The sequence below is a fragment of the Mchenga conophoros genome, linkage group LG8 (genome assembly GCF_057382185.1).
Source record: "Mchenga conophoros isolate Kocher_MC1m ecotype Shallow Benthic linkage group LG8, M_conophoros_male_GT1.1, whole genome shotgun sequence".
Taxonomy (NCBI): Eukaryota; Metazoa; Chordata; class Actinopteri; order Cichliformes; family Cichlidae; genus Mchenga; species Mchenga conophoros.
In genome coordinates this window covers 19,686,929-19,711,037 of record NC_140533.1, presented here as the reverse complement: position 1 = coordinate 19,711,037, position 24,109 = coordinate 19,686,929, and the positions used below count along the sequence as shown (strand labels likewise).

The 24,109-nt window shown below is 42.0% G+C and overlaps 1 protein-coding gene across 3 annotated transcripts in view; it reads left to right on the top strand.

Moving 5' to 3' along the window:
* Positions 1-24,109, top strand: part of LOC146568627 (zinc finger MIZ domain-containing protein 1-like) — a 109,977-nt gene that overhangs the window by 18,022 nt on the left and 67,846 nt on the right. For all 3 annotated transcript variants that reach the window (XM_085284786.1, XM_085284787.1, XM_085284788.1), the window contains exon 2: positions 10,161-10,260. The gene's annotated coding sequence lies outside the window, so the exon portion shown is untranslated. The remainder of the gene's footprint in view (positions 1-10,160; positions 10,261-24,109) is intronic.

The following is a 24,109-nucleotide window of genomic DNA, read 5'->3' as shown; positions in this document are numbered from 1 at the left end:
CTGCCCCACATTTCTGAACCTCATATTTGTTAAATATACTGCCTCGTCTTAGTCGCGGTAACCGTTCTCTACAGCTTCTGCCACCTCTCTTTGTGGTCTGCAGCTTATATAGCATCCTTAAATGTGAGAAATTGTAGACTCTTATTTAATTTAGGCTCAAAGCACCGCAGCGACAAAAGCATTAGCCTGAGTATTGCCCATGAGTGGAGGCACAAGTGTGTCCTCTCTCCCAATCCAAACCTAAAACCAGGTCTCGACAGTAAAGGAAGACATGCTTCAAAGTGCATCAAAGTAGTCCCCCATCCCTACCGTCTAAACAAAGCAACTTGTTGACATGGTCCCAGACACAAGCTTGGTCGTTTGTCAAGAAGTGGAGGATAGCCGTAGCTCGTGGGAAAGGACTCTGCCTGAAAAGACTGCCTGACATTTGTTTTCGAAACAGCCAATGTCTGGCTTCACGTTAAAGGGCACCCAGGACTTTGGTGTGTTCAATGGTTTTTCTGTTCTGCGGGGGTGTTGATGCGGGCCAACTTCTTATGTTATTCTATGCGCTGCTTTCATGTGGTTTTTACTTTGTAAGGCACCTAGCTTAACACTTTTACTTTGCCGCTCCATCCACCGGCTGTGTGGCAGCACAGCACGGCTCCTTGAAGGGCTGCAGAAAGTAACCTTTATTTGAGAGGGGAAAAAAAATCATTTTTCTCTGTACGGCTTTATGCCACTAACGTTTCTTGGCCCCAGCAACGTTTTCTTTTTACGCCGTAGTCTAGGAGCATTCTCACGTAGGGAGAAATAAATGATTGTGTTTGCCTTAAATACTGCAGAGCTGTAGTCGATTCTCCACCGGAAGAAAAGTGCAATGTAATACAAGCTGTATTTGTTCAGTAGTGATGAATGAGAAGTTATTTAAGCTGCAGGCTTGAGAAGTGAAAGTGACTGGTTATCAATTTTCTGCAAAGAAATATTATGAAACTTTTCCAGCTGAATGATCAGACAGCAGTCTGCGATGAGCATTAATAAATGTCTGTGTTATTGCTGGAAGAGCACACCAAAATGTTCCAACAAACAAACCCAAAACAATTAGCTAAAAGACAGTAAAACTATTAAAGAACTGAGATAAACTGCTGGACTTTTGCTGGACAAGCATGTGGCATATCCAAAGAACATTCACTGGCTTTCCTCGTATAATTGTTTGAGGTCTTTAAATCATCAGTTAATTGAATACTTACTTTGTCCTTGATGGATGCTGAGTATGGGAAAAAACATATGGCTCTGGTATATATAATAGACCGCCTGCTTCTGATGTTTTGCTACAATAATCTGGCAGACAGTTCGCTCTGCTGTGTGACATGAAGAGACCACAGATGAGAATCACCTGTCTGTGGTAAGCCCCGAGAAGCAGAACCCATCTCCTCTCAAGGCGGTTTGTCACAGCAGCTATTAAGACTAATAGCTGGAGCCTGTGATAAGCACAGTTAGCTGAATTCATGACCCGAGTGGCCTGAGCAGCGCTATCATTTCCACTTGTGTGTTTTTCTGCTGATGCGTTTAATTTTTATCCTGTCCGGTGCTATGACACGAGGGGAAACGAGAGTAAGAGAGCGAAATAGAAATGGAGGGACGGGGCCTTGGGTGAAATATTGATCGATACAATCCGGGGTGAAGGCGTTGCAACAAGGAGGAGAGATTATTTGGGTCGTATTACTCGAACAGTACTCTGTGTGGTGTTGATTGTGTAAGATTCGAATCAGAGCAAACTGACATAAAAAGTACAGATTATATCTAAGATATTTATGAATCATCCAAAGAGTTAAACGGGTAACTTTTTTTAAAGGGTCATTCTGTCAGAAAATACAATGGAGGCAAAACTAGTTTAGGCTGTGATAGTCAGAGCATCAAAATAGATAATTCGGCCTGTTTTCAACTGATTTTTGTTTTATGAAAGTGCAAAAACAGATAGGTGCACATAGCATCTCAGGTCCCACACCCCAGTATCCCACTCTCACAGACTTTTTACCTCTGTAATAGCATCACAACCTGCAGCCACAAGAGCTTTGGGGATTGACCAGGGATTAAAAATGTAGCTATGGGTTGTAATGAGCAGCTTGCACAGATAGCCTATCGGGTTATTTTCTGCGTGGGTTGTGGTTTTATTGAACTAATCTTTTAGGGTAATATGGCTCACTCTGTGCTCTGTTCTTACCTTTTTGATGCTTTTCTTTAAACATAGCGCCCAGTAAACACCAGCCAAATATTCAACAAGCATCAGATGCCGCACCCCACAACCCCGACCCCCGCCCTGCCGCCACATGGCATGCCTGGTATTAGCCGATTTCCTGGAGATCACTGAAGGATGCTGCTGGAGCACTTGTGCTCCTCTTTCTCGCTCTCATTCGCTCTGTGTAGAGTGGCCCGCTTAATGCATTGTAATGGTTGACCATTATTTACGCTGGGGATAAACAAAGAGAAGCAAGGAATTGATGGAGTAATCCACTCTCGCAGTCATTAGGCATTGAGATGGAGGAGCTGGTGGAAGCAGCCTCCTCCTTATGCCTCTCGAGTCGAGCAGCTAATGGAAATGGGACTCATTAAGACACCTTATACTCCGACGCACCCAAGATCATGAGGAATTGCTAATTGATTGTCGTTAGCGTTCTCGCAATGAGACGCTCTGCCTGTTTTCTCATTTGTTATGAACGGCTTTGTTTTCTTCCTCCCGTCTCCTTCACTTCATTATTGATGTTGCTGTTTTTCCTTCTCTTTCTCTTAGCCCGTTTCGCCTCGAGAGGCCTTTGCAACCGAGTCATCGTAACACTGTTAGACCTGGTTAACTGCAACAATCAGAAGCCCACATGTGCAATTCTGTATCAAATCTGTAATATTTTCAATAATTGGAAGATAGCAGTGCCTTACAAAAAAATCAATATTCAAGGACTTCTAATGGTTGGCTGTGTATTAAACATACATGCTAGTGCAAAAAGTCAGATGTAGAAAATGTGCTTTGGCCAGCACGGTCATGGTTGAACATGAAGGCAGGTCTACTTGTGATGCTTTGCTTATTGGTTCTGGAAATTCCTTCCCTTTTCCTCTGGAACCAGCAGATTGTGTTCATCTTACCCTTTAATCATTTTCCCCTCCCAATAGTAATGTGCTCTCTTTTTCCTCCCTGGATTCCTCTGTGTATATGCCCCCCCGCCCCCTCACACATTGCTTTTTCCTTATTATGAGACGGAGGAAGCAAAGATGAGGGAACGAGATGAAGAATGAGGGCTAAAAATGCAAATACAGGTTCTTTCTTGTCACACATAAGGGCTTGTCACATCCACCTCTAATTTGCTGCTGGCTAAAGGATCTCCTTCTTTTTCTCTGCCTTGCTTGTCTTTATCACATTATGAAGTCTTTCACCTCTGGTAAACCCTTCACAGGCTGGTGAAACAGTAAGAACAGCCAGGTGACCAAGGAAGAATCTATGGCTGCAGGTTTGCTTTGCAGATGAAGCAGGACAAGGTAAAGGAGGCAGGAGGGGCATTGTTTTTATGTCGCTGGTCAGACGGTGCAGCATTTCTTTGCTTTAGCACTCTGCCAGCAGTCTACAACTCCAGCTCTATCTCCCTTGTGGGAGTTGCTACCACCTTCTCACTCTGATACAGAAAGACTGGAAACAAAGGAAGAAAAACACAAGCACCCTCTTGGGCTGCTCTCGCCTTTGAAACAAGATATAGTATAGAGAGAGGAGTAGGAGGAAAAACAGTATTGAAGCCATCAATTCATGCAGGACTCATGAGCATCGTCTCACTCTTTGGAAATAGAAAAACAGTCTGTTAAAGTGACAATCGGCTTTCATAAACGGGTCTTTTCTTGATTTGGGCACCACTTCTGATGCACTGAGTGAAATAACCATTTACAGCTTCAGTAAACACACAGTAAAGACCACATTTGATCAAACACGTGCCATTGTCTACTTTGCAACCGTTTAACTTTTCCCTGTGACCCACTTGTTCATAGTTTCTCTGTGTGAGGAGCGCTCATTGCTGAACACTTTGGAAGTGCTTTGTTTTAGTGACTGAGATTGAGACTGTTGCCTTTCCCTGATCTCAGCAGACATTTAATTGACTGAATCAAGGTTCTTAAGCGATAGACATTACAATCCCTTATAATAAACCTCTAAATTAACCTTTAAATTATTCTCATTCAATTGTTTCACTTGTTTAGGTGATCTAGCAATACAGACAATTGATGCTAGAGGGCAAACACATTGGGAAGTTATGCACAGCAGGAAGTAAATTACCTGAATTTGCATAAATAAGACACATAATTGGTAGTTGCTGTGATCCTGATCTGGTAGCACGCAGTATATATACAACTGCACCTTTTTGCACAAGGGTGTGTGTTGTGGATACGCGTGTGTGTGTGTGTGTGTGAGAGAGAGAGAGAGAGAGAGAGAGAGGTTCCATGTAATTGCAGCAATGGTGGTTAAGTAGGCACCAGCATTTGTGTTAATCAGCAGAGAGTGAAGATCGGGGAGCTCACTGAGCAGGCGTCTCATGCCCTGTAAATGTATCATGGTAAAAACCATTATCTCTAAACCTGTAATCATCTCTACGGCATTCATTCAGTGCATCAACATGCTTCATGTTGATGGCTTTTCACCTCTAAAAAATGGTGTGACTCTTTGTGCCTTCACTCTGTATGGATGTCCTCTGAGGGAAGCATTATGTGTGTTGGGATAGTGTCCAATTAATCCTCCATTAGGCACTAAGCTACAGTGTGTACTGTATCTACAATATAACCTGTAGGATAAATTGACAGATTAAATTCATTCTTGAGAAGAGCTTTATGTTGTTTATACAGTATTTTCTAACTTACACTGAGTACAATGATTCAAAATGTATTAACTCAAAACATTTATAATTTACTAATTTACACAGAGTTCTCTGTGTAACACCTAGAACAGCCTCAGTTATATTAGCGATGAGAGATACACCAGACTGTTCCTGGTTGAAACCTGGAAGCTAATTTCTTAACATATTTGGGTGGACTGCTTTATCCATGCAAGACATTGTTTTGCTAGTTTAGGAAGGTAGCTGTTAGTTAACGATAGATGGGTAATAGCCAACTTAGAGTCAGATTTGCTCTCCAAAACGAAGCATATTTTCAACCGCATTCCCATCCCTGCAAGTATTTTGACACTTAATAATTGTCTCTGTTCTTCAGTGTGTAGTCAGGGTTCCAAAATGAAAGCTAAACCAGCATCATGAGCTTTACCTCCACGTACATTTAAGGTACTTACAGAAGATTGTCTGAACATCCTATTCAAGGACATCAAGGAACACTTTATGGACTAGAATAAAAGGAAATAAGCACAAAAGAAATCTTAATCAGGGGGAAGAAAAACAACTTTTAATGGTCAAACTCTTGATCCTAAGGTTTCAAGCTCACTTCTTTTCTTACAAAAGCAAACTGAGTTCACGCTCAAGAAGTTGCATCCTTGGGTTCATAATACTGTCACTGAGGGCAAAAATTTGATGTTAACTATGAAATAAACTGGACTGAATTTAATATAACAAAAACAAAACAGGCTATGCTAATAACAGTCTGTGTACCGTATGTGTCTGTCATTGAAAAAAAAAATCACAGATGCATTTAATTCTTTTATTGTAATCAGGAAACATGTCAACAATTCTGGAGAGATGACGCTAGGGTGTCAGCCATTTTTGCGGGTGCTTGGTTGGCCAGCTCGACTGGATAAAACTGGATAAACCATTAAATCTTCTGATTACTGTAACGCAGATGTTAGCTAATGCTAGTGAAAAAATCAGTAGCCACCACACATAGATGTTAATAAGCAACTTGGTTTGTTGCTAAGGTTGTAATTTGTGAAGCAGCATCAGTTTTCGTGGAGTTTGGTTTCTGTTTTCTCCGTAGTAAAAATTTGCTCACACCGAGGCTGCTGGCTTGTGTCTGGCTTTGAGCTCTGGCTAGCTTTAGCTTTAATGACTTAGCTTCTGTAAAATGGGCATTTTCCTCTGGGTGAGGGCAATTTAAGTACCAGATTAGGTTTTGCTGTTATGTTTTCATGGTGCTTCCCTTGCAAACATGGGTAAACTTTGTGTCTTCATGCACACTGAAGAGCTTCCTTGGTAATGCTATATTAGCATGTGGCTGTGAGTATGCATATGACTATTTGCCAGCAACACTGTGAGCATGTTGTTATTCATGAAGTGGACCACAAATAACTGGACATATGTGAGGCGAATAAAGCTGGAAATTGTTTCTGGTCTCTACAACTACGTGTCATTAATTAGTGACCATGTGTTTTTGTTTGTTTTGGTTTTTTGTTCTAAAATCCATAAAACTGCCTTTTAAATATTACTTGAATTGTAGTATTTGCACTAAAATTTGCTATCAGATCTATTTACAGAAATAGTCATTTAAACCAATCAATTTATAATTTAATTAGTCTTCATTTGTTACCCTACTGTGGTTTATATGAAAGAATTATATTGACTTTTAACCTTAATTCCACAAAAAAATAACATAATTATGCTATCACATGACAGCTGGCAGAAACCTCAATTAATTTGTCTCTAATTACAATATTGGTGTATACGTAAACAAACTCACTGTGCTGCAAAGTGAGGCGATTGCCTCTGTGTTTCCCGTGCTTCATTTTTTATAGTTTTTATTAGCTTCGATTATGAAAATCGTTGCAAACAAGTAGTCTGTTACTGTCTGTTTCTCCTTTGACTTGAAGTGCCTTTTTTAGAAAGCTTGTGAAAAGAGGAGATGCATATCTTGATTGATCTTGCATGTCTTGACTATATCAACAACAGGAAGTGGTCTAAAGCAGGAATGGTGATTCATGTGCCAAGGTAACACTAAGTAGAAGTAAGGGAGGTGAATGGGAGTTCAAACGTTTCAAAGCCACAGGCGATCGTGGCTCAAGAGTTGGGCGTTCGCCTTGTAATCGGAAGGTTGCCGGTTCGAGCCCCGGCTTGGACAGTCTTGGTCGTTGTGTCCTTGGGCAAGACACTTCACCCGTTGCCTACTGGTGGTGGTCAGAGGGCCCGGTGGCGCCAGTGTCCGGCAGCCTCGCCTCTGTCAGTGCGCCCCAGGGTGGCTGTGGCTACAATGTAGCTTGCCATCACCAGTGTGTGAATGGGTGGATGACTGGATATGTAAAGTGCTTTGGGGTCCTTAGGGACTAGTAAAGCGCTATATAAATACAGGCCATTTACCATTAAGAATATAGTTGATTAAAACTGTTTTTATCTCCTTTTTAAGAATTTTAGTTTCCAGTCACTGTACATATTTGTCAGAAGGGAAGTGATTAAAAAAAGGGAAACGGGTGCTAAATATACTGTGGATTTTAAAGAAGGCTCACCCATGGCATAATTAATTACACTCAGCATATTCATCACTTTTAATGCTAAAGCAACTCTCTGTGTTTATGTTTTTGAGCTGCTTATCATTTTCACTAATTGTTTTATTAAGACCTAAAAATCTCTTTAATCCTTTTCCTCCTCCATTTGTTCGCATGCTTTCATATCCATATGCATTTAAATCCGGCTGTAGTTACGAGTTAAAATGCAAATGCAGCTCACTGGGAATAATGGCCCCGGAGAACTGGCTGGATAGACGGACACCCTATGGCTCTCGAGAGCTTTCCCCACAGCGCTGAGAGCAGAGCCAGGTGAGTGCTTCTCTCCAGGTGTCCCTCTCATGCCATTGTCGAGGCTTAGCGGGTGGCACCGAGAGCCCACTGCCCTTCTGGCTCGCCAGCGGGTTTCATGGCCATTTTGCACTGAATGACTGTTCATTGACGCAGCCAGTAAAACCCGCTGCTGACTTGGGAGGAATAAGTTTGTCCAGCTCCAGTGGCTTCAGCAACAGTGGGGATTTTGACTCCATGAGGACCCAATTAAACCTGGGAGGCCCTCTCTGAAGGAATAATAACAATGATAAATGCACCTCTGTGGCCAGCTTAAAAAGCAGCAGGGAGAAATGTTTTATTGTGCTGGCCTGTCTTGACACAATTTACTCCAGGCTTCTGGCTTTTGCAGCATCAGGACGAAAACCTCACCTTGTGATTTTTTCCCCCTTTCCCTTGGAGAAGCCTAATGTCATGCTGAAACATTGTGATGACTCGGCTTTGTGTACCATCAAACCATCCTCGTGTGCCCTTTGAAGTGACTTTACTTACTCAGTGCTGAAAGTACAAATTATTTGTTTTTAAGTTGCAAGTCGGTTCAAGGACACGTTTGGGGGTATTTGTTAGAATAAAAGCAAACATTTTTAAGTTACTGATATTAATTTGACCTCGAAAATATTCATCAACTCTGACGAAAAAATCTCTGAATTCCTCTGGATACGCCATCTCATTTGAGAATATCTTCTGTTTTTCACATTTTGAGTAATCTTATTATGCTCTTTATTCGTGTTTACCCATCTTAGAAAAGACATTTAGTCATCACGTATTTTCCTCTGTCAGGTTGTAATTTTGAGAAAAACTCCTTTAATTAGATAACAGGCTTCTGTATTTGCACTTTGCCAGCAGTTTATCAATTACTGCTTGTGGTTTCATACTGCCAGTCAGTCTTTGTCTGGGTGCTCGAGCCTCCTCCTCACCACGCTGCAGAGCCGTGTTATTGTACTTAAACAAATCAATTCTCTTGCAGTTGAGCTTTTTTTCCCTCCATCCCCTGTCATTATGAACTGTTTGCAGTGCAGAGCACATTGATTTTTCACAGCCCTGGAAAAGCTGTTGATGAATAGCACAGAGGTATCTGGGGAGAATCTGGCTTTAAAAAGGAGGCACCCAGCGTCAAACCCTCCTCCTCCTCCTCTCTCCCGACCCATTGAGCCCCCAGCGCTCCTCCACTTTCTCTTTTCAGAGAGCGGCACTTCCAACAGGGGAGAAATGCCGCCTGAAAAATCTTCCAATCATAAAAATAGGATTAAAAAAGTGCGAGACACAAGGGACCACCCTCTCTCGCTGAATGCTAAAACACACTTTGTGGTTAGACAGTTTTTAGATTTTGGGTATTAGCCTTGTCCTGTCAACCAAAGCATGAGCTCACTAAAAACCTGCCTGGGAACAGAAATGGCTAGTATGCTACGTGTCACCTGATGAAAACGCCATTAAATTTGTTCTTTTCTTCTATAACTCATTCAGCTCCTTGGAATTTTATACTTCAACATTTTAAGAGTGACAAAAACTTATTTTTTCTTTGGACCTGACTGAGCCTCATCTCTCTGAACAAACTGAGAAACTACTACCTTAAGAGATGACTATTTACAAGTACTACCTTGATGTGGCCCTTCATTTAAAGCAGGGAACTTAAGTTGCACTCTGCACCCTCTCATGGCCCTCTCTCAAGATCTGAATGACAGGCTTAAACATCTACAATTTGTCTTCGCATTTGAGAGTTTGTGGGACAACAAACTGCTGAGGTCATCCGTTTGTCTGAGCACTGACATCAGTGTTTGCTGAATCCCAGTAGTTGGACACCTTATCATGATGAATTCACAAAGGGAACTAAAGCTTCTAAACTTAATTGTGTGAACAAACAAAAGACGTGATTCTGAACTGTGTGGACCCTACATGATAAGCAGTATGTTTATATATATTTTGGTTTAAAATTAGCTGCTGGTTACTTTCTTCCCTAACTGATTTATAGATTTTGTACTTCACCAGTCACCCTTAAAGAAAATATGGTCATTTTTTTAAGGGTCTGCATATCACTGGGTATATGCAGGAGTTCTGCCTGCCAGACTGGGTGCCAAGCTATAGTAAAGGACCGTCCTAATAGGCTTATCTGTCAATTGGGAGTGAATTGTGAATGCGCCACGGCAGTGAACTTACCGTGTGGTGGATGTTTATGATGCCATGCTGGTCGTGTGAAGTGTCGGCTGCTCTTTTGATTTGTCCTTTGTGGGCACGGGAGCGTGAAGGAGCTTATCCGTGCTGGGAAGAAGTGTATCACGTTAAGCGAGGCGCAGATGGAAGCCACTCAAAGCCCATAGGAATCTGTGAGAAGTGAAATCACTGAATGAGATTGAGTTTCAGGAGAATAATGCAAATGTAATAATTCAGTGTTCGGAGATTGGTAAATAATACTGCGACGCCTGATGTATTTTCTTTCTCTGATTTTTCTCAGGGGCAGAAGAATTGAGACACTGGAGTGTTTCTCCTCCTGGTGTGTGAATGGGTGGGGGGGGTCCTTAGTGGTGAAGAGTCAAGGATTGAAAATAACACAGGTGAGTAATTTATTTTTCTGAAACATATATGGCGGAGGTTTACATAGCCAAGCTCAGATTTAAATCTGCGCCACAGCAGGAAGTGTGAGCGCTCTGCAAAGAGCTCGCTGCTGCATGTTATCATTACACAAATGCGCTCATTAAAGTTGTTCCCAGCCTTCTTTTTAGGCTGCATTTGTTTGCCACTTGAAGTTTTAAATTAACCTTCTACATCCTGATGGTGTGCTTACAGTTACCATTTAAATTGGCTAAACTGTGAAAGTCAAAAGAGATCGCCTGTGTTGAGCGAATCAGAGAATCCTTAATGGGGGAAGCTAACGCGGGTTAATTGCTCAGTTGCACTGTCCACATTTGTATCTATGCATTTCTGTTGATTTGTAAGCAAATAGTATATAGTCAAATATTTTGGAAAACACTGACTTTTAAACTTTGTTAGGGGCTTTATGGTTATGTAAGAGATCCCTGGAGGAGGCGCAAATCAAGCCTCAGGGGCTCACAAGTGTACTCCTAGTGCTGGTCTTAAACAGGGAGGGTTGCGTCAGGGAGGGCATCTGGTGTAAAATCCACTTCACATCCTGGGATATAAGGGAGCAGGTGAAAGCTCCCATTTTGGAAAAATGTGTTGCAAAAATGAAGCTTGCTTACACAGAGTTAACAGGCTAGCAAGGTCAGAGAATGTCAATATCTCTTTTTTGATGTGGTGTTCAGGAAACAGGAGTAAACACTGCAACAGATAGAACATAAAATAGAACATCTGGGAGAGGTGTTCTGACTGACTCGCATTATTATTGTATGATTTCATTTACTTTGTTTCCTATAAACATAGGTGATAAAAATGTACACCTCGTGAAGTTTGAAAGCCGAGCGCACAACTATATGTGTCCACATTATTTTTAAAATCCTAAAATTCAACGGTCTTTGCTGGGAACTCCCTATTTAGCTCAGATGCTGCTTTGTGTGAAAATATGTATCAAAGCAGGAATCAAACAAATCTCGTTACTGGAAACCGATATCTGCCTCCCTTGTCACTACAGTGATATAAAGACCACGGCTTTGTTTGCACTGGCATGCGCTGTCCTCCGCTGTACTCGAGGGTCTTTAGTAAACATGTGATGGCAGCAGTTTGTGTGTGGCCAACATCAGCTCTCCTCTCACAGAACATGTTGATTTCATCAGGAGCTCCTGGGAGGCTCTGTGTAACAAAGTGCTTATGTTCCATATGCAGTCCGAGCACAGGCACGCACACACACATGCAGAAGGTCACAACTATCCTCTTCATCGGCGAGCCACCAGCTCATCCTTATGCAATATGGAGCTCAGTGTACATCCCGCTGAAGGGGGAGAATTATGTTGTGGAAAGCGAATGTAATTGGTTTGTCCACTGTATTATACAATGCAGCTATGGATTAGGAATTGGGGCATCCAGGACACACACGCACACACTGAATAGATAAGAGTAGTTAATCTTGATTAGAGCAGTGTGAATGCTGAGAAATACGGTGCTGTGACAAGCATCTGCCTGCCACACAGCTGAGTGGGATAAACCAAAGTGATTATTGTGGAAATGTCAGACGAGGTAGACGGTGATAGCAAGTGAAACGAAGGGGGATGTGACATGAACGGGGACATGACACGAGTGCCTCAAAGTCAGTTCTCTCTCATTTTCAGTGACAGACTTTTCCCCTCTCACAGTGCCTTTGTGGAGCGATGGAGTGGAGGGGGGTTGATGATATGGCTACAGCCATGAGAAATAGCAACAGTCTCAAACAGAGGAGTGTAAATAGTAGCTGATAGCCACATAAATCAGCTGGGAGTAAATCTTGTTGGGTTGCAGCTAGTAGTTTTTACAGCATAACTCCTTATTTACTAAATCAAAGTTGTTTTACAGCCATTTCTTTAGTCTGTAGACCATCACAAAAAAGTAAAAGCTTAAGGGGATATATTCAGATTTCTTGTCTGAAAACAGTATCAAACCAAACCTTATTCAGCGAGGAGGAGCTGGTGCTTCTGTCTGGCAATTTTTGCTGCATAAACCAGTGTAAAAATTCTTGGCTGGGTGCATTCTGTTTTACTAATTGATTAATCGACTAGGTCTTTCTCTACAAAGCAGACTAGGCACCCGCTTTCATTTCACCGGGTTGATATCTAAAGGTTGCCAGGTTGGTCTTTTTCTCTGTACTGCCAGTGTAAGCTCTAATGAGTAATTGCTTTCCTCTGCGAAATCCGAAGGTGCAGACATTCTGTTAACTTCGCTAAAGGAAAAAGGGGGAGGGGGAAAAAAATCTCCTTCCTGTCAGTGGTCTGACTTTCTCTCTGTTCTTGTTAGATCTGGAACTGATAAGTGAGAGGCCTCTGGTAACTGAACAGGAAGGATAGAGGGCCTGGCTTCAGAGCCCCTGCCTCTGCACACATGTCCACCTCCCCCTGCTCAGGCAAACAAAGGGAGCAGAGCCTGCCACTTAACTTCAGGTTTGAAAATATTCAAGCCTATTAGAAGGATAATCATCACTTATTCGAGTGAACTCTTATCCTGAAGAGATTTTTGTTGACTATAACAACAGAGAGGCATTTTGATAAAACAGGCCGTGGCCAAATTAATGCTTTGCAACCATTTCACATCCAGGCCCAATCACAACTCCCTTGTTCCCCTGGCTGGTGTTAAGTCAAGTGGAAGTACTGTATTAACCAGTCACGTGGCAGAGCGGTCAGGATTTATTGTTCATCCCAAATACCCACAGGTCTGAATGAGTAGCTGTTAAACTGATTAGTGTGATGAGGCTGTTGTAGCCTATATACCCTACATGCTAAAAGCTAGCTAGTATAAAGTAGAATCTACATTTCTACTAGTGTTTGCTATGTTAAAACAAAAACAACAAAAAATACAGAGATTGTCTTTGAATGCAGGGTTATACACAACAGACTTCCCAAAGTCAGCGCGAGTTAAAATGGCCCAGAAATGAAGATCATGTGTAATCTTTTTTTGATGATAATCTTTTAGGGAAAAGCACCAAGCTTAATTAGAAAGAAAACATAGGAGTATAGTGGAAAACGTGAATAAGCGCTTGTTATAGTACAATTTAAACTGTCCGTCACTGTCTGCTTGGTTACAACAATCTAAGCTCGATGTAAACGGTGCACTACCTTGCTTTATGGGGCCATTTTGCTGTCTGTAATTGCATTTTATTCCTCTAGATAACAGAAGCAAACTTACATGATGTGACATGACAAGATATTTCCAGTGCAGTAACCATGGAGAGTGAATATTTGCCGTACTTATCTAAACCATCAGTACCAAGAGTTTAGTGCAAAACTATTTTGCTCTCTGCAGAATTCAAGAGACAGGTCCCCTTAATGAAATTCTGTTTCAACGCAAGCTTCTCTGAATAAAATCCCAGTTCTCTAAAAATCTTACTCTGCTTATTACCAGCAGTGGGATTGGAATGTCCAAAAGCAGTCGGGGGAATGCTGGATCGTATTTGACTGGTTTATAATGACACGACTTGTGTGAAAGCGGCTACAACAAACATTACTTGATCTCGCTGAGAAACCTTGTGGAATTATTTGAACAACATTTGTTGTCGGTGAACAGTTATCCAAGGATTTTGCACTTAAAGCTTTGTGTCAAGATGACTGTTGACTCAAAGGTGCATTGTTCAGATGAGTGCATAGATTATTTTCCTGTACGGTACCGGCTGAGTAACTTGGCACGACAAGATAGCACTCGAGGTTTCATTCTTGCAGTGTGCTTAAGATCTCTCTATCATCTTATCTTTTGGACTTTGAATTTGAATGCTCATTTGAATTTTTTTGTTGTATTCTTTTTTTAGTTAAAATGAAGGTTGGAAATGTTGGACAAATCCCTTTTTCAGGCTGAGACTGCGGTGGGGTGGTATTCCCAGGAGAAATTGTAAGATAGCATGCCAGTGTGACAGCTGACTTATTAGCCCATTAGTCATTGGAGAGAAAAAGAGGTGGATGAGCACAGCATCCGTCAAGAAAGCATCTCTTCTTTCCAGATAGCCTCCCCCAACGGCCGCCCAGGAATCTTGTAAGTGTCTCCCACTGATGTAGGAGCTGGAGTGCTGGGGTCAGATAGTACGGCCAGATCTCTCCATCCCGGCGCTCTCTGTTGCTGCAGATGACCTAGCTGCCTGTCCTAGGAACAGACCAGCGTAACAGAGGCAGAGCTCAGTGTACTGTACTAAAAATAGATGTAGCTTCATATCCCCTTTCTCAGAGACACATGCAAATGTAGATGTGTCAGCTTATACGTGCATGTATCCTCAGAGGTGGTCACAACCACTGGTAGCATGTCAGTGACTGCCTGACCGTGTGTGATTGACAGGTCGACTGTGGCGGTACAAAGTATCTGTGTACTCGGGACAAATGTTCTCCACAGCTTGCTTGAGTCAACGTACATCAGGAGGAAGCTGTTAACCAACACTTGGCTTTGAGACGCACCTCCCCACTGCTCTGTGACCCTGCCGAATCGTCCTCTACATCTCATCTGTCTTTGTATAAGCTATCAACCCGACTCTGCTCAAACAAAGAAAAGCAGATAATATTAAACAAATGAAGTAGTGCTTGCTTCCACTGCTGCAAAATTGAAGCTGATATCCCTTTGACATGCCATCCACGGAGAACTTGTCAATTTCCTGCTCATGATGAATAGCCTGAATAAGCCACGCTTCACGAGCCAACAAATTAATTAATGACATGCTGTAATATGTTTAAGAACACTTGGCATTGATATGTTGCTGGCTTGTGAATGGTCTGCCTCGAAATAGGACCACATTAACCTTTCTATAGCCTCACGCTACTGTATTATTGAATTCCTCTTTGTTAGAAAGCTTTACTAGGGCCTCATCAAATTAGTACATTTTTGTTGTAAAATATGACCAAGACCCAACAAGCTAAAGCTCCACACAGCTTAACTGTTCCATTTATAAAGTGTCTGTGTAAAGCTAATGAAATGATTATACTGGCACCACTGCAGGGCCTTGAATTAGCACATCAGCTGATCTGACTGCCATTCAGATTACCCGTTTTAAAAATCTATTCACAGCAAGATGACAAATATGAGCCCTGAACCTATGTGCTGTAGTTAAAATTCATCAAGTTACAGCAAGTGGCCGTAATTCATGCAATATTTGAAACGGTCATCGGAAAACAAAGTAATAGCGTGATAGAGGTTGTAGTGCGATCGTAGTGATGCCCCTCAGTAATTTGATAATAAGGTACGGATATATTTGTCGACTTTACAGAGCAGTTCAGAGTTTCATTGCACTGTATAGGCCCCAGTCACACAGGTCTAGAGATCAGTCTGTGCATCTGGAAATCACTGGTATCTGTGCTAAATCGACCGCTAAAGCCCTAATTGCGTGGGCCTAGAGATTGCTCAGTGCCCCGCTGATAGCAAGGGAAAAGTGTGTATTCTGTTACTAGTTGATTAGTCATTGCTGGAGGTTGCAGGCGGTCACTGGCGTAAAATTTGTTGCAGAGAGGTATACGACGCTGCAATAAATACCACTTTGCAGTTGTTTTTGATTGCTAGCTGGTTGCCGCGGTCACCAGTAGTTTGCATGGGAAGATTGCGATCTGTTTGCATAACACTGGAAAACTGCTCGCCAAGCTGTAGTAGATCTGTGAAGAGTGCAATGTAAACTGGTAAAGGCGAGGATTGTACTTCAGAATTAAAGTTGCACCTTAAGCAATGTGTCAGTTGCAGTTGTAAGAAAAATCTTGTATTTTAAAGACAAAATTCTCCATTTCGAGTTCTGGTTTCTTTATAGCTCGGAGACTAAATGGTGATTGCTTGCAGACAAGTCAGTCTTTTAGGTGAACTATGGGTAACTGCAGCAATCTGCTAGCAACCGCTCACAATCACAAGCAGGTTTTGGGTGCATCATAGTCAAATAATTTCACCTGTTGACTGCGAGCTACCCCCAGTAACCACCAACCAGATAGGAAATACACATTTTTCCCAGTCCCTAATGACTATGTGACCGACACCTTAGTTGTCTGATTCACGCTCTCATTTTCACTCATTCTCACAGTTGACCTTTTGCTGTTGCAAGGAGCTGTTCACCTAAAAACAGACTGTCTTCAAATGTCTTCAAATGTCTGGATAGTCAAATAAACCGACAGAAGATGGTGAAGACCAAAAACAGAGCTAACATGGATTTTGATCTTGCACTTATCAGGTGGCCACAAACAGCTCTGAATGAATAATGATGTTGCTCCTTAACACCTGCGTTTGTACAAAAGGAAAAGTTTTTAACCTTTAAACGTAAACATAATCCATAAAAGTGCAAAAAGTGGCCAGAAAAATGAGCTACAGATTTAAAGGAATAGTGTCCTCTTGTCTGGAGAAAGACTCAATCCAGGAGACACTCATGGATGTGTTATAGAAAGATCTAGAGGCAACTGTCTAAGCTTAGCATAACAACTGAAAAGAATGCAAAACGCCTAGCGTGCCTCTTTAGAAGTTGAAAATACATCTACTAATACCTCTAAAAAGTTAATTGTTATTTATGTGATCCAATGAAATGCTTCAGAGGTGTGGTTAGACACACATTTCTTGTTTACTACTTAGCAACTGGTTCTCTGCTGGCACTAGTCTTATGTTGGATGGGCCATAAATAGTAATGATCTAGAGCTGATATCTTAATATTTATAGATTTACGACAAACACAACTTTGTCACATTAAAGTGTGAAATGCCTTAAAGTAGCTTCATACTTGATACGTTTCATACTTCAAATGTATAATGTAGCATCTGGCATGACTGAGTGTTATACAGCGAAGTCCGATCTTTTTGACAACTTGTGAATTTACGTCTGACAGGCTGATTGTCATCAATTTCAGACTTGTTTGGTAATTTTGGGATCAAAGGCTATGATAAGGATGATGGTACTGATGCTAATCCCACTAAAGGGGATGATTGAGTCATCAAGGCAAAACAGCTGTCTTATGTGCCGCCTCTCCCCCTGGCTGCTGATGACGATAGCAGAGTGTAAGTGAGTGCAATTGACAGTGGAGTTTGAGCTTCCTCAGGGAGGAGGGAGGAAAGACTGAATCTGAGCAGAGGGAAGCAGGCAGCAAGGGTGGCCATGAAACATTCATGCACCTGGGGACTCTTTGCATAAGGAGAGCAAGCTGAGCCACTAATGAAGTAAAGAGCAGAGGACTTTCAATGGCTCTGTTTGTCCTTTTATGAGATTAGCGTTAGTGTGGCTTCTTATATAAACTGCATTAAAAGCTGATATACTGACACGTTGGTACTGCCTTGTAAAAACATTATTCTTAGCTGCAAGATTAGTAACACCACAGGTGTGTGGCTGGTTATAGCTGAACGCCGGACAGACAACGGTGCCCCAAATGTGGACATCCACAGTTGCGCCAGTTGAACATTTGTCCCTCCTAAACTCATCCTGGTCAAAGTCTGCGAGCTCACACAGGGACAGAAAAGGCAAGAGAGGAGCAAGATGAAGAGGGGAAAAAAGAAGTAATATTTAGACAGCTGTAATGCCGTGTATCACTGTCAGTGGAAGGGGGGCAGAAGAAGTGGAGAGATATTTTGGTGTCCTCAGCAAGGCCTCAGACAAACTCCCGCTACAGTATTGATGTCACTGCGCCCTCTTGACAGCAGACTGTAAATCAAAAGTCACAGTTATCTATAGATTTACAAACACCTGCTATATCTTCACAGTATGTATCCAAACTGCATAAACTGAGAAAACCTGTTCAAACATGTTTAGATGGTAGTACACTGGCGGGACCTATCTAAGAGCTCACTGTTAGTGTTTCAGTACAGTAACAGCGGTTGTGTGAGACATCTGGTCACATGTCTGCAGTCCTGTGCTAGACTGCCTTGTGCCTTGAGGTGGTGGATGGCAGCTGACTGCTCTGATTCACTGGGAACTAGACTTGTGCGCTGTACGCCTCACAATGGCTTGACTCATAGGGAGTCGACGCTCAGTTGCGCGGAGTCCGTCTCATGGTCATTTTACTGGAAGTTTCTGTTTGACTCCTTTGTTGCTGTTGTGTTCGGATGGAGACAGCAGTCTTCTCTGTGACTGTATTTGTTTTTTTTCTGCACGGTTTTATCTTTCCTACAAGTGGGAATGGATAGTTTCCCTGCAATTCCGATCCTCAGTCGATACCTAGTCACACCCTTGTCCTTCGTGGGTTGCGAAGCGGTCATCGGCTCATTAGCAGCTTCTTTTCACCTGACATGTTCCCACATTAGCATCCCACCAGCATCACCCTTTGAACGTCTTCAACCCGTCTGGTTTCCCAACAAACCCTGCCACTGACTCTAAGGTTATGGTTAATTTTGCTTGTGCAGCTGTGATTTTAACACAACCCTAAAGTGTTTTATTCAAATTCGAGGCTTACTTGACTCACTGTAGTCTTCCCCTAAAAGATAGGTGTTGCTATTCAGAACAAAAGAAATATCCCCCTTTGATTTGCTGGAATTTGAATACAAGAAAGGAAACCAAACATTTGTAGAGATTTTTCCACATTTTTCTGTAGAACACCTTTTCCAGCTGATGTAGAAGTCTCCCTCTGTGCCATAGTAAAATCCCTCCGCTCCTGCATTCATGTATCACCTAACTGCCTTTAGAGGCCTCTTCACACACCTGGACAGAAATAGTGAATGGTGCATGATAAGCCAAAATAACACCAAAACGCACCAACCAGCGGTAGTCAGGACGTCATTTCTGTGAGAGAGGACACCCTCATTTCCAGGGTGTAAAATGCTGATGGGCATGCTAGGTATTCTACCAAGAACTGCCATGCTCACATTTTAAGCTGTCACTATTTGTTGCACTGCTTATTTCCAGAGCTTTCCAGAGTTTTTGTAACCCTGCTTCCTTTTAGAAACAGTGTTTTTATGTGCTAGCCACTTGATTTGTGCTTCATTTTGCCTGGTGACAGCGTGCAGAAACATAACATTAAATCTCTACCCGCGGTCACTCTCCTTCCCCTATCACATAATAACATGTGCAACACCCGCACAGCAGCCACTAATTGCTGCTGGATATTAAGAGCAAGGTCTCTTAAGACACTGACCTTGCTTTAGCCAATCATAACAGAGTGTGTTACCAGGTTGAGCTCTGATCAGAGTCCCCGCAGCTCGAACAGGAGGAATTATTCAGACTGGCTGCTTGCACCTTTTGCTGGACACAGCATTTAATGACATTATAATGGCATCCATGTGAGATGTTACTGCTGATGTGAGAGTATCAAAGCAGGAAGTGCACAAAAGACCAGTCAGAAAGCTCCCTGAGTGCCAACAACCAACTTTGACAGGCCGAAGGATGTAATGAATCTTCCACATCCTCTTTCAATGTTAATCTAATTTATTTTCTTCTAATGATGACATGCAGTTAATTAAGAGATAAGGTAAGAGGCTAGATACTTTGTTCAAAATACTCAAAACCCCTGAGTTTCATAACGATCCACGGCTGGGTTTCCAGTGACCTCTAACAAGACAGGGCAGGACTTAAATGACTTAAAAAATGTTTTGATGTCAGCTAGAAAAAAGAGGAAACTGTCTTTTAGCTCCAGTAACATCTTAATCATGCGCAACTCAATTTTAACTGCAAAAAAAGTCACATGGCTATTTGTTACGTTAAAGGGTGCTACGTTTCCCGCTCGTCTTACCTCTCTTTATATAAACAGATGCACTAATGTATTAATGTATCAGAGGCATGTAGCCAAAGAGAAACTGTCAAGCAGTGCAGCTCTCACAGCGCTTGTGTGTATACGCTGTAAATAGTGCTGAGCAACAGCAAGGTTACCGACTCTAAATGCATTTGCATTATGCTAATGTAATGAGAACAGGGAGCCAATGGAGGCTGACTGCACTGGATCGCTTCGGGGACACGAACGCAAGAGTCATCACGCAAATTATCAGGGTGACTGATCGCTCAAAAACAAAAGTTTAACGGGAGATAAGCAGCCAAACCGGACCGCTTCTTTTGGTGCGAGGCCAGATTCAGATGCCGAGTTCTGCTTTGATATTTCTCTCTAACCCAATGTTCTTATCACGGCCCTCAAGCAAACATGCAAACAATCTGGCCTGTGTGTTTCCAGTCACATGGGCCCGAAGTGCTGGAGAGTCAGCATGTCTGTCCTGGTATTTCCTGAGGCTTCGTAAACATACATACACACAAGTGTTCTCTCTCTCTCTTTTTCTCTGTCACACACAGAGACACGCTATTTAAACAGTCAACAATAATACAGTATAATGATCGTGCGTATTTGTATAGAAGGCAAAGGGCAGAAGCAAAGTAAAGTCAGTTCCCACAAAGAACGGCGATGAGAAAACAAGGAGGAACAAATTAGGAGTTAATTTGCATATTAACAAATCAATAAATCAAGTCTCTGTGCGACTCTGTAAGTCTCATACATATTGGAGATGTGGTTGTCGTAGGTGGAATAACTGCGAATCTGTTTCCAACTTGTGGTTACTCTAACCTTAAAATAGTCGAGAAAAACAGAAGGAAGTTCAACTTTACTTTGCACTTCTCCTTTTTAATGCTCTGACATTAATCAACAAAGAAATAAAAGCCTTAAAATTGTGCGCCTGAAAGTTTCAGCGTGGCCACTTTAATCTATATTTTTTACGCATTTAAATAACTGAAAAGTTTTGGGGGGTTTTGTTAGTGATTGCGCTATCATCGCCGAAGCCGTTAATGGATGTTGTTTGTGTGCGTGTATGATTATTGGACTGGTCGTTGCTAGAGGATGCCCATGCATTAAATCATTATTGGATTTAAACAGCTGAAATGTGCGTGTGTGTGTGTGTGTGTGTGTGCGTGCACACTCGTTCATCTAATTGATTTAGAGTGTTAAAGTGCAGGGTTCGGTGAATACTCTAATCAAAACTGCAGAGGCTGCTGCTAAATTGTGAAGAATGATTTAATACAGCCTGCACTTTTTTAGTCGTGGATTCTTCTGTTTGTTTGTTTTTAGCGTCACAGTCAAATGTAACTGCATGTGTTGATTTTCTTATCTAAAGCTGTCGAGTTAGAAGAGAATAGAATCAATTGAAATCATGAGCCCTCAGCCTTCATTTCAACCTTTAGATTCATGTGAGTGCTGTCAGTATCTCAAGCTACTAATCTCCCTTTTTTGCCCATTTAGTTGCCATCTAACACAATTTCATGGTGTTGATACAGAATCTAAAAATTCAATAGCTGAACATGTATGCTCGGATTATAATTTGGAGTCTCTTTGGGGGATGTAGGTCAACTGAAAGACTCTATTTCCTCAAATATTGTAATCCCCATTTGTTCTGCTTTTTCACCAGAAACACAGCTTTGAGGTCTTTGTCTGACTACAATGCACTGGGCAGGACAGTGGGTCGTAATGCTCTTGTCTTGAATTTTCCACTCGTATGCCAGTTTGCTGTTTATTGTTAATATGAAATCACTTTTTAAAGCTTTACCTGTTTTATTTTCTTTGTGCCTGACATGCTGGGAAAAAAACATCCTCGGTCTTTTACTTTCAGCTTGAACTTTTCCTCCAGGAGGCGACCAGTCGGCTCGGCTGCAGAGCAAGAACCCGAAGAAGGTCAAGTTTATGGTTTAAGTGGGGAAGAGGGTCAGCAGGATATACCCATTTAACCTTTCTGGAGACCAGCAAAGCACAGAGAAAGGAAGTCATTCATTTAGTCTCCAGTGATAAAGCCTGGATGAATAGTTAACTCTGTTTGCCTTCTCATTGATAAAAGGAAAAAAAAAATGTATTTCACCATCCCTTTTCCCAAATGGTTCCCCCCCATTCGCCGTATTAACGGCCACGCTCAGCCAAACTAATTTTGTGCCTGTTCCTCCGGGCTTGAGGAATAGTTTTGTGAAACCATGCATGAACAGGAAAAATTGATTTGTTTTTATATCATTTCAGCATAATAGCTTTCTGCAGTGATTCAGTGACAAAACCTGATCTACCTTTCAGAAGAAAAAGAGGAAAGGATTATTTCACTCGCTGGCATGTTCATATTCCATCCCTGTGTTGTCTAAACCTGATAACGAGTATGGCACAAGACAAGGCTGTCCATTGTGGAAAGAGCTTTTTCCACAAAAGTCATTATGCGGGATCAATGCTCCCAGGAGAAACGGCAGACTCGAACGCCACACACAGCCGTGGAGGATTGCGTCAAAATATCTTAACAGCCCCGAGGCCTCTTCTTGGTGGGCCAAAGTACAAATCACATACGTGCAGTTTTACTCAGCTCGCCTAATTCATCTAATGTGTGTCACGCCTTCATGAAAAATGACTGAAAAAACATCTTCCGCGATGGGTGACAAATTAAAGGAAAGCCCCATATAGCATGTCTTAGTGAGAAGCTGCTTGCCAGAAGAGTTTCATGCACCTTGGCATTTAGTTTCCACATCTCCGGAACTGTACTAGAGGGAAGAAATGCCATTCTTCCTAAAGGTATTCCCTAAATGGGCGTTTTGAATATGGTGTGGAGAGCACTAAAATCTCCCATGACTACCCAGGCCTAAGAATATGATTCACATAATTTCCATAATCACCAAACCATTCAGCGACCCCCCTCAATGCCGCCATTGTTACGCTGAAGAAATCGCTCAGGATAGAAATGTTTCATCGCAGGATAAAGGTGATCGCTCAGAACAACTTTGTATTGATTTGCAGTGACCCTTTTCTCTAAAGGAACAAGTGGACCCAAACCATCGGCAGCAAAAAGCCCCCGGAGCATAACAGAGCCACCTGATCCCCTCACACAGGGGGTCAAGGGTTCAGGTTTTTCTTGCCTGTATTTTTGCACTTGCTACTAGTAGCTATGCAGATGCTCTTGATTTTACTTGCCCAGTTTTTGAGTTCATCACGGGGAGTTGGATTTAAAATGCATGCACAAGGCATTAAAAGATTTATGTGGATAATCTACAGGCCTGTCCCTATAAGTAGATATAGGAATAATATGATAAGAGTACAATAAAAAAATTAATGGCAGCAACGTGTGCCTAGAGAATACAGCCAAACAGTCTAAAAGTTATACAAGTCCAGCTAGTCTCTTTTAAAATCTTTATAAAGTCTAGCTTTCTTTATGGTGTCTTTTTTTCTCTATATATTCTTCAGCTATTGCCTGCAATATAAAACTGTTTTCTTGATGCAACATGATATTTTTGCTCCAGTCCACCGCAATGAACTTGAAGACTTAGTAGAAGTAAAATAGCCAAGGGAAAACAGCTTACATCGATATGCATAAGCAAAATTCTCCAGGATGCATATATTAAAGCCTAAAAAATTCAAACAAAACCATCTCAGTGTGACTGTAACTCTGGAAATAAACCTCGTGGTTTGTCTAAATCAGAATGCTGAAATCAGACTGGGTTCTCTCCACAGGCAGTATGGACAGGAGGAACAGTGAAGGCAAGTTATTTTAATGTATGGGTGGAGTTTAGAGATGGTTAATGTGCACCTATTCTCTAAATGAAGAAATCTATTTTTGTCATTTGCGAGAACTAACCCATCGAAAAAGGGAAGCTTTATAACACAAACCCAAGGCACGTGTAACCTAGCGTCCTCTAGTTGTTAAATCATGGCGACCTGTCTGTCTTTGTCATCCGCCTGCAGTCTGTCTGGGGCTGCGGTACATGACAGCTGCATGTGTATGTATGGACAGCTCATTTACCCTCTCAGTCTCCTCTGTCTCATGTTGACTGTTTGTACCCGCAGGTCAAACGAGGTCTCATTTAAAAGATACACTCAGAAGTATTTCCTGGTTTTGGAAGACTAGAGCTCGATCCTCTGAAAAGTCTTCGCCATGTGTATGCATGAATGCATGGTACATGGAGCTGTGTGGTGGT